Consider the following 17655-nt stretch of genomic DNA (forward strand, 5'->3'; position numbering starts at 1 on the left):
AAATAAATAAATAAAAATAAAATAAAATATCTGTAGTTTGAACATTTTCCTTTTAGCATTTCTTTTAACAAATTACTATTTCAGATAGTTACTATCCAGAATATTTACAAGTAATTTAGCAAAGGGGCAAATTTAGAGCTAACTTCAAAGAAGAAACGGAAGTTTAATAGCCAAAGAGCTAAGTATAAGATAGAAAAACCATATAATAATTTTAAACAGCATCTTGCTACAGATTTCCAAACCAATAAGTACCAGGAATGAAGGACTTTTGCCCCCAAGCAAGTATTTCACATGAACTCCGAACCTTGGATGTGAAAACTTCTAGAAAAACTAAAGAGCCTGAGACACACGCAAGTAAGAGTCTCCTGGCAAAAATACAATTAAATTTTCCAGTTTCCCTCCTGTCAAAAAACTCCAGAAGATACCTTTAGTGGGCATAGAGTTTATATGTCATATTCAGAATTTACAGAGCACAGCAGCAGCAAATAATTACATCCCTATTATTCGGAATGGATAGCTTTCCATTATAGAATTAGTTCCTGGTTTGTCATAATAGGCTTATAGAACTGCCAGGTTGTATTATGACAAACTAATTGCCCTAGCAGTTGAGTCTGAAATATCTGGAAGTTCTGCCGGCATGAGGGTCACTCGCATTGCTAGACCTAATTATGTCTAACTGGTGAAACTGCATTAATGAAACTTGAACAAATTTCCACTGAGAGCCGGGCGTGGTGGCTCACGCCTGTAATCCTAGCACTTTGGGAGGCTGAGGTGGGTGGATCACCTGAGGTCAGGAGGTCGAGACCAGCCTGACCAATATGGTGAAACCCCATCTTTAAAAAAAAAAAAAAAAAAAAAAAAATTTCCACTGAGGACATTTCAGAGTGCATGCTATAGTCAAACAGCAATGTTACCAATATCACCACAGAAAGGAAACAGATAGGTGATCCCAGAGATCATGGGGTCTTAACTTATAAGGTAATTTCAAATTTCCCAAAAGTTAGTTTACAAAGTGATTTGAAGGTGTAGACTTACAGAACAGAAAACAGATAAATGCACATCACTCTACCTCTTGGAAAGCCAAGGATTTTTTTTTCTTATATTAGGATATATAATATAAAAAATGATTTTTTCTTATATTATTGCATGTACTGATGCCTGATACCCTCAGCTACCAACTTAAGAAACATTGAAACCACTATCTTCAAATCCAGCTTACCAGCAGAACGATGTATAAGTGAGAAATTACGATTAAAGCTTTAAGTTCAAAGTCAAGGAATAGACTATTTTTTAAAATACATAGTAAGGAGAGAGAAAATATCTATGTTGAACTCAGAAATACTTAAGCAAGGTTACAAATGACGAATAACTATGCACAACAATCTTTTCCAGTATCAATTTTTTTCTTTGCAAAAACAAAAATCATTTACAGACATTCGACAAGTCAATTCTGTTATAAATGCTAGGCTATACATATGTCCCAACCTGCTTCCTTTTGGTACCAGCAGTTTAGTACTAGCACTTCAGTGAGTGTTAACTTTATTTTCTAAGTGTTTAAATATGTGTCATTTTAAAAAGAAGAAAGGTGGTATTTATTGTTGCCAAGACAAACGGGAACTGACAAGCCTATATAACATTCTGTACGTAGTTTCTGATCGCTATAATATTGCAACAATTTGCAGATGGAATAAAACTTATCTTAGAAGGGGTAAAAACCTAACAGATCTTGTTGAAAAGAAAATACTAGATCACTGATTCAACTATTTCAAATAAAGACTTCCTACTGGAGATCCATATAGTATGAACATTTAAAAATATGTGCCAATAACCTCCCACCCAAAATATGTAAAAGTCTCACCTATGGAATCTATCATTTACAAGGATTTATACATAAAGATTCATTTGCTGGCTTTCAGATTCAAAATTTGAAATTTTCATGGGAATATTTTTAACCCTACAAAGCAAAAAGGAAATCTCCATTCAATTCTACGGTCTATCAAGTGACAGCCACAGAATTAAAAATACATGCAACAGAACTTTTCACATCCTCTGGTCTGCATTATGGAGATTTGTTTTTGCCCACAGAGACCATATTGCACAGGTATAAAGTGGTCTAGCCACCAAAGTATTTTTACAGATGATGGCAATGAAAGCAAGGATTAATTCTATTTAGCTAAATCTAACTGGTTCTTCAGATGAGAGACTTGTCTGCATGGCTATTTTCAGGGAGGGAGGGATAGCAGGAAGTTGCTGTCCACTTGGACTAGCAGAATACACAGCCCACGTGGAGACTTATCCTAACATTTTCCAGAACAACCCTAAAACTTCTTATTTACTCTTTATGCCATGTACAAGACAAAGCACACATTTACTGTCTGAATGTTAAGAAAATAAAGAATTCAGCAGTAGAGTGGTAACATGGAAGGGGAAGGCTCTAAGAGGTACTAGGGTATGCTAATAATTCCAGTTATGTTCAGGGAGCATTGGGGCTGCTTCAAATTCTATTCAGAAAAACTCTCTCCAAGCTTCTTATTTTTGCGTCTTTTAAATGAGCTGGAAGCTTATTATAAAAACAGATACTTAGTGAGTGGGGGGAGGGTCTCACCTCTACTCAAACGTTCAGAAAAATTTACTTCTAAAAATTATCAACAAATAATCCCACTTCACTACCTTCAGATAATGTGGCAGATCAAATTAACTTGTTCACACCTTAATTTGTTTTACCAATCTTCTGAAACCCTGCCTCATCATCCAAAACGAAACTTTCCAGTATTTCAAAGGAGTTTAAGATTCTGGTTTTATAAATTCAAACTCAGTACTGCCGTCTGTTACATTGTGTTTAAAAATGGAATCATTTTCCTGCTAATAAAAATATTTCCCAGGTCACTGGCTTCTTCTGAGTAGATGTGGTGGTCCCTACTGGAGGTTCCTCTCCAGTGTCAACCTTTTACCCAAAACCATACGCCTTCATTGCAGCCAGAGTGCTTGATCTATCAGAAAGATATGCATATTGTCTGATCTGTAAAGACCTGGATGGATGGAAACGATAAAGCTTTGAGTCCCAGAAGGATGTTGACTATGAACTGACTTTTTATGTGAAGATATGAACAGAGAGTTGATGAAAGATTTGCCACAGGCCACACGCTGATACCTTCACTCCCCTGTGTGATGAATTTCATGCTTTGTGCATTCTTTCTGTAAGAGGAAGTACCTTCTCACAACAATGGCACAGATTCTTCTTCTCCCAAGGATGAATGTGAAAATCTCTCCGCAAGCTTGTCAGACATACGACCTTTTGCATACAATAGATATCATCGACCCTTCCATCTACTCTGAACTCACGTGATCATCACGTTTTACTTTCATGTTTGTTTGCCATCTCGCTGCCAGATGTTTTTGGAATTTCATTCTCAAGGCTGGCCTCCCCTTGAGCAGGGTCATCTTTGACAGGAATCACTATGTCATAAGTATCTTCACTGATATTTACATAAACCTTGCAACCAGTCGATAAGCCTTCCATTTCAGTAGCTGTATCTAAAGTAATGATCTTCTCACCCTCCGTGAGATGTGTTGATTCTAAGCCTGGATCATTAGCATTTCCGGTAATTATATTTGAAATTATTAAGGAATTGGAAAGCAGTTCTTGAAGAAGTGTAGGAATCTGCATCTTCTGTATTCATGATCCATCAATCTGGTATCTTGGGAGGTATCAGCCCGGCAACTGTGAAGAGCTGATGGAGACAGGTACTAGAAGCCGAAAGACTATTCTTGTGGGCCCAGAATTTTTAGTCTTACACGATCATGGTAACATCACAGAAGAGTCCATGGCCACGTTCCTCATTCAAGGAGGTCAGCAGACTGCCAGGGTATTGATGGTAGCAGAAATCAGTTTTCTGCTCTCCATGCCTGCTTCCTGGCACGGCCACTTCTCTTCAGGCCCGAGGGAGGCTGGGAGTCCCCCAGCAACAAGAAGGGCACTCCCCAGTGATTCTGTCCCTTCCTTAAACATCGCCCCAGTCTCGGTTAATGTTGATGCGGCCACTGCCTCATTATATTTTTTAAAAGACACTAAAAATCATGTCATATTCGAGTCATATAACAAAATGAACCAAGAACTCTTTTGGATCACAAATCCCAAACCCAGCCAAAAACATGTAGCCATTGTCTTAAATTCCAAGTCATTGGTTCGGTTGAAACCTGGGAAGCTAAAAATCCACTAAATCCCATTTTTAGGAAGAACAAAAAACCACTCTGCCACAAACCAGCAAACTAATCGTACCTGTATGTTCACAGGGATGTGATGTGCAAAGCAAACCCCGCAACGTGAAGGCAGCTAAGACAAGGACCTGGCCAGGTCCCCGCCCCACCATCCCCCATCACAGCACCTGCCAAGGCTGCAGAGCACGGACCCAACACACAGATACCCAAAGTGCACACCATGGGCAGGTCTTCTGCCAAAAACCAGCTGTACCAGGCGCCATCCTGACACCTGCCCGCCCAGGAGAGCAGAACACAGTGGGAGATCGGGGGCTTCCTCAGAAGAGCCCCAGGAGATCCCCGCCTCCTCCGCAGGCCCACCCCCTCTCCTGGCCAGGCCTGCCTTTCACAGCAGAGTTACCCTTTGGTGTCCCCGAGGCCCTGGACTTCTTGGATGTGCCAGTGTCTCTCTGATGTTCTCCCTTTGGGCTTTCTGATAACCCTGGCCCTCCAGGGCAGCCCTGGCACTTGGGGAAGCCTCTAGAAAGGCCATGGGCAGAGGCGGTGATAGCCCAGCCCCACCCAACCCCAGAGAGCCCTAAGGACATGCCCGGCCTTCCAGGAGAACTGCCTGGCACCCATCAAGCAGATTTTGGAGGGCCCTCTGTGGGGGCCAGATCCCTGTCCTCAAGGAGCTTGCCTTGGCTCTGGGGCAAACCAAATGTGGGTGGTTGGCATCAGCCATTGTCCATGTGAGGAAACTGAGGATCAGAGGGGCACATCCAGCCTGGGAAAGCTAGGCCATGTGAAGTTCCTGGCATGTGTCCTCACCTGCTCCGTCAGCAACACCACCCCCTCGGGGGCAGCTGGGTGACCCCATCTCACAACAGGGCAGACAGGGCTTTGAAAAGTCCCTGTTCAAAGCAGAGCTGGGACTCAAGGCCACCAGATTTGGTGCACAGGAGACAGCTTGGATCCAGAAACAAGCTCTGCCAGTCGGGAGGACAGGACTGGGTGATGGGAGCTTAGTTTTAGAATAAAAACCTACAGAGGAGCCATCTGTCCAGTAAGCGCCACAGAAACAGAGCTCACAGTGGCAGCCACCGTTCTTTCAGGGCCTCTCATGTGTCCAGCACTTCCCAGAGTTTTCTCTCTGACTGCTCCCCACAGAACTAGCAGTGATGACAACTGCAGGGCCTGGGCTACAGGGTTGGGGCGGGGCTGCAGTGGTTGGGCTGGGCTGCAGTGGTGTCCCTGGGCTGCAGTGGTGTCCCTGGGCTGCAGTGGCTGGGCTGGGCTGCAGTGGTGTCTCTGGGCTGCAGTGATGTCCCTGGGCTGCAGTGGTGTCCCTGGGCTGCAGTAGTTGGGCTGGGCTGCAGTGGTGTCTCTGGGCTGCACTAGTGTGGGGCTCTCAGGCCTGGTAAACCAAATGACCTGGACCAGGGAGTCCACACGGGAGGCTGGCTGGACTGGCTGCCGGTGCTCGGGTTTCTGCCCCACTTGCCCTGGGATGTGGGGGCTCCCTGTACCTAGTAGTGTTACCTGAAGGAGTCCCAATCCAGATCCCAGGACAGGGTTCTTGGATCTCGACTGAGTATATTTATGGTTATTTCTTGATTATATACTAAACAATGGGTGGATTGTTCGAGAGTTTCCCAAGAAAGGGGAGGGGATTTCCCTTAACTGGGTCCCTCTCCGTTTTAGACATAGAGTCTAACTTCTGGACATTGCCATGGCGTTTGTAAACCGTCATGGTGCAGGTGGGAATGTCTTTTAGCAGCTAAGGCAGGATAATTAGCGCATCACGAGCAGTGTGGACGACTGGAAGTCACCTTTGTTGCCATCTGGGTTTCGGTGGGTTTGGGTGGGTTTTGGTGGGCTTCTTCACTGCATTCTGTTTTATCAAAGGGGTGTCGGTGACTTGTATCTTGTGATACCAGTCCTGCCAACCTCCTGTCTTACCCTGTGACTAAGAATGCCTAACCTCCTGAGAATGCAGCCCCGTAAGTCTCAGCCTCATGTGACCCAGCCCCTATTCAACATGGAGTCGCTCTAGTTCAATTGCCTCTGACAGTGATGATCTGTCCTTTCCTGGGGCTCAGCCTTCACCCACTGAGGGGCCATGGATGGGAGAATGTTTTGGTTGGTGGGGATAACAGCTGAATTTCCCAGCCCCTGTGATCCAGAGGGTGGTGGGGCAGGGCTGCAGCTGGGAGGTAAGAAGGTGGTGCAGGTCTGCTGGGCGTTGACCACTCATCCCAGACCCAGCCAGGCCTGGGAAGCCATGGCTAGGAGGGCACTGAGCAGGCCTAAGGTAAGCCCCATCCCAGTCAGCCTGGCATGGCCTCTCAAAGGCAGCCTGGGCTGGCAGTGATGCCACCCTCACCCCAGCAGCCCAAAGTCCTCCCTCAGCGCATGGGAGGCCCTGTCCTGGAGGGCGGGGCTCAGTGGAGGTTGGCTGCCTGTCCTTTGCTGCCCCTTAGAGGGTGAGAGAGGAGTTGGGACAAGCCTTCCACGGAAGGACCTCGAGTGTCCACCACTGTCCTCTGATATATTAGAGGGTCAGCTGGGGCTTGCCCTCCAGTCCGGCACAGCTCCCACCATCACCCCACATGCACTGCAGGAGCCCTGCTGGGCCCCGGCCGCTGATGTCACAGCCCATCTCCAGGGCTCTTTCCCTCCTTGTCTCTGCCACCCACGCCCATGGCCACACAGCAGCCTTGTTGCCACCACAACTTGCAGGCAGAGCCCCTCACAGCCACTTTCGGACTTCTATGGACCACTGCCCTGCAGTGACTGCACCGACCCAGTCCTGTCTCAGCTCCACGGTCTGTCATCATAACCACTCTCATGGGGACCCTGTGGCCCCCTGCACTTAGAACCTTCCTGCCCACCCCTGAGCAGCTAACAAAATGGCTGGAGAAAGTCCAAGCCCCAGATCCAAGCCCACATCCCTCGCCCAGTTTCTTCCACACCTCACATCACCACGTGCACTCACTCACTCACTCCGGAGCCTGCTTCTGGCCCTGCACCTGCCTGCACTAGAAGCTGTGGGGTCAGGGGCCCTCATCCCTCTCTTCACTGTGTCAGAAACAGGCATGGTGCATCAACACGGATCGCTGAAGGATGACCTGCCTTCAAGCACGCTCCATCGGGGGCAGGGCGGGCATGCACCCAAATGGCGATGCCCTCTGATGGGGGCCCACCCAGACTTACATTTACACAGAGCTGGCTGGTACCGCCAGCCCTGGATGTGCCTTAGCACGTGTTCTGGGCACTTGTTGATGTGCCGCAGGGTGAGTTTGCAGAACAACTGGTGCCTACAGAGCAGAGAGACCCAGGGACCCAGTTTGCAGGGACAGTTCACAGCAAAGATCCAGACTGGTGGCTGCGTCTTGGACTCATCCCTGGACGGTCTACCGGGAATGGTCCACCATGCGACCTGAATATTAGGCTTTTTTAGAGGCTCTCCGAGCAAATCCACTCTGAAGCTGGGCAGGGAACTGCCGACCCAGGCCGACAGTGGCCTCTTAACGTTTACTGGAAAAGTAGGCACAGCAGCCTCATTGACTGCTCCAGGGTGAGTTCATGCAAGAGGAAGGCTCCGCCTGGCCAAGTGCTCAATGAATGGGAACATCCCATCCGTTTTGACGATTACTGCCCACCCTAGCTCCCAGCTAAATCAAAGATCACTTATGGGATCAAGAGGAGAACCCAGCGCTGTGCACAACCTCAGGAGACAAAGCACAAGCCCCTACTCTTCTGTGAAGCAGCCACACCCCACAGGACAAACCTCACGATTACCGAAAAGCAAATGAGCTCACGGCGGGGCCTCACGGGGATCGCAGGTGACTCCAGTATCTGGGTGCCCACCTGGAACCCAAGGCTCCCAGCTCTGCGAGAGTGGGGGCTGCAGAACTGGCGGAGTCCTCAGAAGGAGGGAACTTTGGAGTTTACCGCCCAGGACCTATCCTGAGCCGAGCCCTCCCGGAGGCTCCCTTAGAGAAGACTCAGGCACCGGGGGCACCAGCGGAGGGGCTGTCCCAACTGCCCTGGCCTCCCCGCGCCGCCGGGGACCACCTACGGGTTCTTGGTGCTGGGCACGATGTGCGGTTCAAACTCTGCATAGTCGAACGCCGGGGAGGCGCGGACCAGCCGCTGGTACTTCTTGCCGCGGGTGTAGACCTGGAGCTCCGGCAGGCGGCAGGGCAGCTCGTGACCCGTCAGGATGTGTGATGTTGTGCTGGCCTAGAGCCAGAACCTGAGCAACACTATTTTATAAAATGCAAAACTGTTTTTTAAATAAGTTGAAATGGCTGCCCCATTCTCCTCACAGTAACTACTGTCCTTGGCCTCTGTAAATAGAACTGCTAGTTTGTTCTTCAAAACTATGTAAAGCTGCTTACCTTTTCTTATCAGTAACTGCTAAAATCTGTGACTTCTATCACCACCCAGACGATGTGTAAACAAATGTATATCCTGACTTCTGTAAACCACTGAGGTAACAAACAGAATGACAAAAGTCCCCTAGCCCTTGGAATGTCCGGAGACCCCCGCCCTTGTCTCCGCCCAGGAGGTGAATCACAGAATCCCCTAGCCCTTGAAATGTCCGAAACCTTTTCATCCCCATCCCCGCCCCTCACCCCCACACCCAAGGTGGTTTTTCGGGTATAAAAAATCATAGCACCCTCCTTTTGGGCCGCAGGTTGGAGAGATGTGAGTCCTCTGTGGTCGCCGGCGTAATAAATGACCCTGCAATCTGGCATACTTTTGTCTTGGTGATAACTTTTTACGCTCGGTCCAATACAACATTTGGAGTTCCCCAGCGAGATATTCTCTTTTTGTTATCACCAGACAAAAGCCATCTCAGAGTCTCACCCGGGCGGCCGCTCCCACCATGGGGGCCTCTGGGGAGGCGCCCCCTGTTCTTTCCCAGGGCCCCAGAGAGCCACCGTGGAGGATAAGCGACCTCTTGGCCGACATTCACCCGAAATTCCTCAGGGTCCTAAAAGAAAAAGCCTCCGGAGGTAAGTCTGGTCTGGGAACTAGTTCAAAGGAAGGGCCTGAGTCGGGGGACTGACGAGTCATTGCAACTCTGACCTGGCAAGCCTCACCGAGACGTCGCTTGAGGCTTCTGGTAGCTGGTGCAGTGGGTACCAGCGTTCGCTTCTGGTGGCTGTCATAGTGGGTGGCAGCCCTCTGGTAGCTGGTGCAGAGGGTATCAGCGTTCGCCCCTGGTAGCTGGCATAGTGGGTGGCAGCGTTCGGTTGTTTTCCGTAACCTCTGTGTGAGTGAAAGAGTGAGTGTGTACATATGTAGTCCCACGGCTGAAAGGCTACGGGGCTTGTGTGGGCCTTCACCCGCGGTTCCACTGGGGCGTCGTAGGGCATAACGGTGATTCACCTCAGAGCTGTCCTACTTGGACTTCCATCCTAAGGTGACCAGGCCCCGGGATTATACGGGTACACCTTAGCCAAGACGCCCCTGAAAATTCTTCTGAGAAAGTGGCCGGGCAGGCATCTGACTGGTCTCCCATCTGGGGGGCACCCACCCTTTGTCTGTCACTCTTGTATGTGGTCCTGTCTCGTCTGTAAATTTGTCAGTTTTATTAGACTCCTGCTAGCAGACATACACTGGTTCAGGCCATCTTCCCTTGAGGTAGGAGATATCTTACAGTGGTTGACGAACCACTGGATGCAGGGAAATTTTATTGATTACACCCCAGCAAAAATTACTCTTTTCTCTTTCTTCCTCATCTTCTTCTTCTTCTATCACTGAGGCCTCACTCTTTCTTCCTTTGCCATGTGGCAGAGAGTCTTAACTCTAGTTGTCTTTATTCTCTTCCTTGTTTTGGTCATTGTGGCCTGTAAATTCTCCCAGCCACCTCCACCGGGAAAAGAGTACTTTTGCCCATGCTGGGTCAGATTCCATGTTGGGGAGGCCGTTGTGCCCTCGACACCTTGGAGGTAATTTCTTTGGAGCTTGTGTGGAACAAAACCCTAGATCAGAGTTTATGGGTGCTCTTTCTCAGGCTGGGATGGAAAATAGGTAACGCTTATTCTGCCAGGAAAGTGTCCAATGTTATAGGCAGTGCCCAACGGTGCATCACAGAAAGGCATATTGGCACTATCCTGGATGTTGGGAGGTAGGATGTCACCGCCCCAGTAAAAACTGACTGGCAGCACTTCTGCACACTCTACCGGGTGTGGTGGGTCCAAAACACACATCCGGTAGATCTCTTAGTGCACCTGTTTGTCACCTCCCGACCTTTCCGAAGCAACTGGCCATTAAAAATGTATAAGGGGGAGGATTATGCCCGGGCAGCGCTAAACCTCCATAGTGCTTATTCTCGCCAGTTGTGGTTTGCGGGGGAAAAAGACCGATGCCTTACCTTGGCCCCTACCCCCTGTTCCTCTGACTAGGACTAGGAATAAACCCTAAAATTCAGTTGTCTGGTCCTTGCAGGACCTGGCTGCAGAGGCCCTGCTAAAACCTGCTTTAAAGAGGGCCAAATTTTAAATTTGAGGTTTTCCAAAATTGGCTTTACTACAGAAAGAGAAAGTAGGGAAGGGAGGAAAGGAGAAAAGAGAAGAGAGAAAGTAGACAGAAGCGAGAGAGAGAAGGGGACCAGAAGCCACAGGGGCAGAAAACTTGCTGCCAGCAAGTTCAGTTTTAAACTGACACTAAGAGCGTTTTTCTCCTTTCTCTGCCGGCAGTCAGCCCCGCCCAGCTTTGGGGCAGGCCACACTGCCTCAGGGTGCAGCATTTGCATCCAGAATCTGGCTTTAAGAAAAGCTTTCTAACTCTCTGTAACAAAAGTGACTTGTTAGCACAGTCGTTAAGGTGTGGGGCCTGCAACTGCAAGGTTGTTGGTTCAAATTCTCAATGAAGCTAGTTTTAAATTAGGGAAATGAGTTTTAAATTAGTGAATTCTCTTGAGGAAAATTTGCCATAAAAAACAAAAAAAAAAACCACAAATGGGGTCGTCTAGCTCCCCGCCTTGTAACCCCCTCCAATGCATGACGGCCAACTTCAAGGTTGGGTTCTCAGGCCAATATGGGGTGAAGTTAACCCCTGGAAAGCTCCGCTCTTTGTGTGAACTTGAATGGCCGTCTTTCGGAATTAGGTGGCCAGATACTGGGACCTATGACCCAAAAATTACCCAGGCTGTATGGAAAATGGTTGCAGAAACTCCTGGATACCCTGAGCAGTTTCCATACATCGACCAATGGTTGGGTTTAGTCCAATAGCCTCCCCCATGGCTAAAGCGCTGCATAAAACAGGCTAGACTTCAGGTCACGTTAGCCAGCCCAAAAGAAAGTCCCTTCTGGGCCAGCCATTCTCCCCACCCCAGCGGAGGATCAGGAATTACTTCCACCCTACTCGAGGCCCTCTAAACCAGCGCCTCAGCACCCCCCTCGACAGTACTATTAACCAAACCTTGTCCCCCCTGCACACCCGTAGCAGGGCCCCCGCACCCACCGGCAGTCCTCCCTTTCCAAGAGACACCCCCAACAGAAGACAGTTGGGGTCGCCCATTCTTTGTTCACATCCCCTTCTTGTCAAGTAACTTATATAACTGGAAGGTGATAGAGATCAAAAAGAGGGCCAAAACACCAAGTGCAGGCACGAGCTTTAAGGGCAAGGGAAAGCTGCCGGGCTAAACCCAAAATTGGCAGCACCCATGGCATGGCAAAGGGGATTTCTATGGCCTGCAAGCCGGCAGAGATGCATCCAGTGTGAGGGGCTGTGCAGGAGGGAAGTGCTGGGGAACTGCTAAGAGTTCCCGGGAGGGGGTAGAACTGGAGAACTGCTAAGACGGCGAGAGGGGGAGGGCTAGGTACCTGCCCAGATGGAAAGTTCCAGGGAGCCGGTAGTGCTGGGAGGCCGGGGAATTTAAGGTGGTGATGTTGCCAAGGTTTTACAATGAAACTCAACATCCCCCCTTCTCTGAGAAGCCCCAGGCTTTGACAGGACTCTTAAAATCTGTATTCCAGATGCATCGCCCCACTTGGGACAACTGCCAACAATTATTACTAATTCTGTACACCACAGAGGAAAAAGGCAAAATTAGACAGGAAGCCCTGAAAGCCATCATAGGTCCAGGGCGAGGAAAAAGTTTTTTTCCCTCTACCTGACCCCAATGGGACCTCAACACCTTGGGGGAGGGGGGTCACCAGGCTCTGAACACTTTTCACCGGTATCTTATAGAAGGGGTTAGGGGAGTGGCCCACAAGCCCAGTAAACTCTCCGAGGTAGGACCTGTAACTCAGGGTCCACAGGAGTTGCTAGCTGCTTTCCTTGAGCGCTTACTGGACGCCTGTTACCCTGAGGCCTGGAGAATCAGCGGGCCATCAATCTGGCTTTTGCTTCCCAGTCCACCCCAGACATCAAAAGAAAATTGCAAAAATTAGAGAGGTTCCAGAGAATAAATTTAACTCAGTTGTTAAAAATTGCCCCAAAAGTCTTTAACAATAAAGACGCCTTAGAGGCCAAGCAAAATAAGAGAGTTACTAAGACAGTGATAGCAGCACTCCAGGAAAAACCACAGCTAGCCCCTGGACCACAAATCGATTCGTTGATCTGGGAAATGGCACTGTCACCCATTCCCTGAGTGTCCATATCCACTCCTGTGACGGGACTCACCCATTCCCTGAGTGTCCATATCCACTCCTGGGACGGGACTTGCTCCACAAACTGCAAGCAAATATTTCTTTCAGCGAGGGTCAAGCTTGCCTCTGAATTCCTCCTCCCTTAGCCACAGGGCCACCTCAGCAGATCCTCATCACCTGTGCTCCGTCAGACGAGTATCTCTTGCAGGAAGCTTTATCCTCAGAGGCAGATCAACCACCTGCACCAGACTTCCTCCGCAAATTTCAAGAGAGTGTACCGGGAGTATGGGTTGAAACGAGTCCCCCAGGGCTGGCAAGTCACCAAACCCCAGTCGTGGTCCAGCTATTAGCAACGGCAACTCCAGTCCAGGTGAAGCAATATCCTATGAGCCGGGAAGCCAGGCGAGGAATTGCTCCGCACATCACCAGACTCTTGAAGGGAGGAATCCTCACTACCTGTAAGTCTCCCTGGAACACCCCCTTGCTCCCCGGGCTAAAACCAGGCACACAGGACTATCGGCCTGTGCAGGACTTGAGGAAGGTGAATAAACGGGTAGAAACTGTTCATCCTACAGTTCCAAATCCGTACACCCTCCTAAGTCTCTTGGACCCAGAACACCATTACACTGTCTTGGATCTTAAGGATGCATTCTTTTGCATCCCACTAGCCCCTGGTAGCCAGCCTATATTTGCTTTTGAATGGACCGACCGTGATACTGGAGTCTCGGGGCAACTCACTCGGAGAAAACTGCCTCAGGGGTTCAAAAACTCCCCCACTCTGTTTGATGAGGCACTTAGCCAAGACCTTGCTGCCTTCCGAGCTGAGTTCCCAGAGTGTACCCGACTCCAGTACGTGGATGACTTACTCTTGGCTACAAAAACCCAGGAGGCCTGTAAAGAGACCACCCAGTCATTATTGAAAAAAACCCTGCAGACTTTGGGGTACCAGGTCTCAGCTAAAAAGGCCCAACTCTGCCAGCCAAAAGTGACTTACCTGGGCTATGTTATAGAGAAGGGCAACTGGGCACCGGCACCCAGCCGAGTCCAAGCAGTGCTGCAAATACCCACGACCACCACGAAACGCCAAGTTCGAGATTCCTTGGGGCAGTAGAGTACTGCAGGTTATGGATTTTGGGATTTGCTGAGATAGCCAAGCCCCTGTATGCCTGCGCTGGAGGAAATCAGCCCCTGACATGGACAGAGGTGGAGCAACAGGCTTTTGACAAGCTCAAGACTGCCCTGACTGCAGCCCCAGCCTTGGCCTTGCCAGACATCTCTAAACCTTTCCAGTTGTTTGTGCATGAGAACAGGGAGTCACTAAGGGGGTGCTCACCCAGACATTGGGACCCTGGTCCCGACCGGTTGCCTACCTTTCAAAAAGATTTGCCCGTAGCCTCTGGGTGGCCAGCTTGTTTGAGGTCAGTGGCAGCTACGGCCCTGTTAGTCAGGGAGGCGAACAAACTGACCTTGGGGCAGGAGTTGAACTTAGTGGCACCCCAGACGGTGGAGTTGCTACTCCGTGGAGCTACGGGAAAATGGATGTCTAATGCCCGCATAGCCCAACACCAGGCCTTATTTTGGACCAGCCCTGCATAAAATTTTCAAAAACCGCAGTTTTAAACCCCGCCACACTGCTACCTGACAGCGAGCCAGAGAAGCCCATACATGACTGCCAACAGACAATAGATGTCCTCCATGCTGCACGACCGGATCTCACCGATGTCCCCCTGCGGAACCCAGAGGAGGTACTGTATACAGATGGCAGCAGTTTCATGGTCGACGGAGTCAGGTACACTGGGGCAGCTGTGGTCACTCTAGAGCGGGTTATCTGAGCCCAGACTCTTCCACACAGAACCTCAGCCCAAAAGGCTGAACTTATAGCTTTAATAAAGGCCTTGGACTGGGCAGAGGGAAGAATTGTTAACATCTACACGGATAGCTGGTATGCTTTTGCCACGGCCCATGTGCATGGTGCCATTTATAAAGAAAGAGGGTTGCTTACCTCAGAGGGAAAAATCATCAAAAAACAAAGAGGAAATCCGAGCTCTACTAGAAGCTATATGGAAGCCTAAGGCAGTGGCATTGATGCACTGCAAAGGACACCAGAAGGGAGATGCACCAGAGGCAAGGGGAAATAGGGCGGCTGACCTACAGGCCAGATCGGCAGCCTTGGGGCCAGTAAAACCTCTGACCCTTCTTGTGACTCTGCCGGCCCCAACCCTGCCTCCTACCCCAACATATTTGCCTGAGGAAGAAAACTTTGCCAAAGAACAGGGGGGATGGCAAGATTCCACAGGATGGTGGATTCTACCGGACACAAGGATTGTGCTCCCCGAGGCTCTAGGACAGGCTCTAGTTAAGGACACACACCAGGCCACTCACTTAGGACAAACAAAACTCACCGAGCTGTTGAGGGCCAGATATTACATTCCACACTTATATAAGATTGTTAGAAAAAAACTACTACTTGTTGTAATGTACGTGCCAGGGTAAATCCAGGAGGCAGTAGGCCTAGTCAGGCAGGGATAAGACTTAAAGGTATTAGCCCAGGGGAACACTGGGGGTTAGATTTTACTGAAATAAAGCCCCCAGAGTGCGGCTGTAAGTACGTCATTGTATTTGTAAACACTTTCTCTGGATGGGTCGAGGCTTTTCCTACTAGGTCAGAAACCGCACTGGTAGTAGCGAAAAATTGTTACAGGACCTGGTTCCTCAGTTTGGCTTGCCCCTGACACTGGGATCAGATAATGGCCCTGCATTTACAGCACAGGTTTCCTGGAAACTACACTGTGCCTATTGCCCCCAGAGTTCAGGGCAGGTTGAAAAGATGAACCGGACCATAAAGAAAACTTTAACAAAATTCATTCTAGAGACCGGTGAAAACTGGGTCAGCCTGCTTCCTTTTGTTCTCCTCTGTACCCCCATGTACTCCCTATAAAAAAAGCTTTACTCCTTTTGAAATTATGTTTGGAAGTCCCCCTCCCTTACTCCCCAGACTTGCGAACGCCATACATGCTGGAGTCCATAACCATACACTCCTTAAGTCCTTGCAGGCACTCCAGTCTGTTCAGTCCCAGGTGCACTCGCTCAACAGGGGAACTCGACCTACCCCAGTGGATTTCACTGACCAGCCGGTACACCCCTTCCAGCCAGGGGATGAAGTCCTGGTGAAGAGAGTCACTACCTCTGGCCTAACTCCTCGCTGGAAAGGACCCTACACGGTAATCCTGGTCACCCCCATGGCAATCAAGGTGGATGGACTGACTGCCTGGATTCACCACTCACACGTCAAGACTGACTGCCCGGATGAAGGATGGTAAGCGGTTCCATCCTCAACGGACCCTCTAAAGCTAAGACTATTGCGCCGTTCTTGGTCATCATCCTAATCTCCCTGATTCCTGCAACCACCCTCCGAAAGGGACCCTCCTCGGCACCCACCTACTATCGATGGGTCATCACCGAGGGCTCCACTGGAGCATATGTTAGTTCCTTAACCGGAAAGGGATCCACCCTAGTCAACCTAACCCTGGAGTACACTCCGGAGACCCCCATTACCTTCTCCCTGGACCTCTGTGCCCTCCTGGGCCCCCATTTAAATTTCAGGACAAGTGGAAGTATAGCTGGGTGCGGCAGTTTAGGGGCAGAGCAACAACTCCAGACCATGGGGTTATATCTGTGCCCAGGATCCACGCCACAAAAAAAGATGAAACTATGGAGACTTAAATGAATTCTTTTGCCCCTATTGGGGTTGTGAAACTATCTCCACTATAACAGGATATACTGCAAACAGAGACTCTTTCATTTTCTCACCCGAGACCCTCCCGCAAACCCCTGGCTAACAATCCTCCTCACTGGATTAGCAGGACCCTTGGTGCTAATGGTCCTAGGGTTAACATTTGGACCATGCCTGTTAAACATGTTCCTCAAATTTATCCAGGAAGAAATAGATTCGGTCAAATTGATGGTTCTGAGATCCAAATATGGGCCCTTGTGTCAAAAAGAGGAAACCTATTAAAGATTTAATACATGTTAAAAGAACAGGGGGGAATGTGATATTGTGCTGGCCTAGAGCCAGAACCTGAGCAAGACTATTTTATAAAATGCAAAACTGTTTTTTAAATAAGTTGAAGTGGCTGCCCCATTCTCCTCACAATAACTACTGTCCTTGGCCTCTGTAAATAGAACTGCTAGTTTGTTCTTCAAAACTATGTAAAGCTACTTACCTTTTCTTATCAGTAACTGCTAAAATCTGTGACTTCTATCACCACCCAGACGATGTGTAAACAAATGTATATCTTGACTTCTGTAAACCACTGAGGTAACAAACAGAATGACAAAAGTCCCCTAGCCCTTGGAATGTCCAGAGACCCCCGCCCTTGTCTCCACCCAGGAGGTGAATCACAGAATCCCCTAGCCCTTGGAATGTCCGGAGACCCCCGCCCTTGTCTCCACCCAGGAGGTGAACTTGTCTCCACCCAGGAGGTGAATCGCAGAATCCCCTAGCCCTTGAAATGTCCGAAACCTTTTCATCCCCATCCCCGCCCCTCACCCCCACTCCCAAGGTGGTTTTTCGGGTATAAAAAATCATAGCACCCTCCTTTTGGGCCGCAGGTTGGAGAGACGTGAGTCCTCTGTGGTCGCCGGCATAATAAATGACCCTGCAATCTGGCATACTTTTGTCTTGGTGATAACTTTTTACGCTCGGTCCAATACAACAGATGCACCTCACCTGTGGGGGCGGCGATCGGTCGGGAGGACCCAGGCTCCCGCCATGCCCGCTCCCCGGTGCCCCTCCAGCCGCGCCCCCCTCCTCCCCTCCCCTGTCCTCTGGCTTCCTCTCTCCCCT

The 17655-nt window shown here is 49.3% G+C and overlaps 1 pseudogene; it reads right to left on the reverse strand.

The window, feature by feature from the left end:
* Window positions 1-1967: 1967 nt before the first annotated feature.
* Window positions 1968-9587, reverse strand: LOC116535838 (annotated as a pseudogene).
* Between the last annotated feature and the right edge of the window lie 8068 nt (window positions 9588-17655).

This window comes from Sapajus apella, unplaced genomic scaffold (genome assembly GCF_009761245.1).
Source record: "Sapajus apella isolate SASKATOON/1434 unplaced genomic scaffold, GSC_monkey_1.0 scaffold97, whole genome shotgun sequence".
NCBI classification, from domain to species: Eukaryota; Metazoa; Chordata; class Mammalia; order Primates; family Cebidae; genus Sapajus; species Sapajus apella.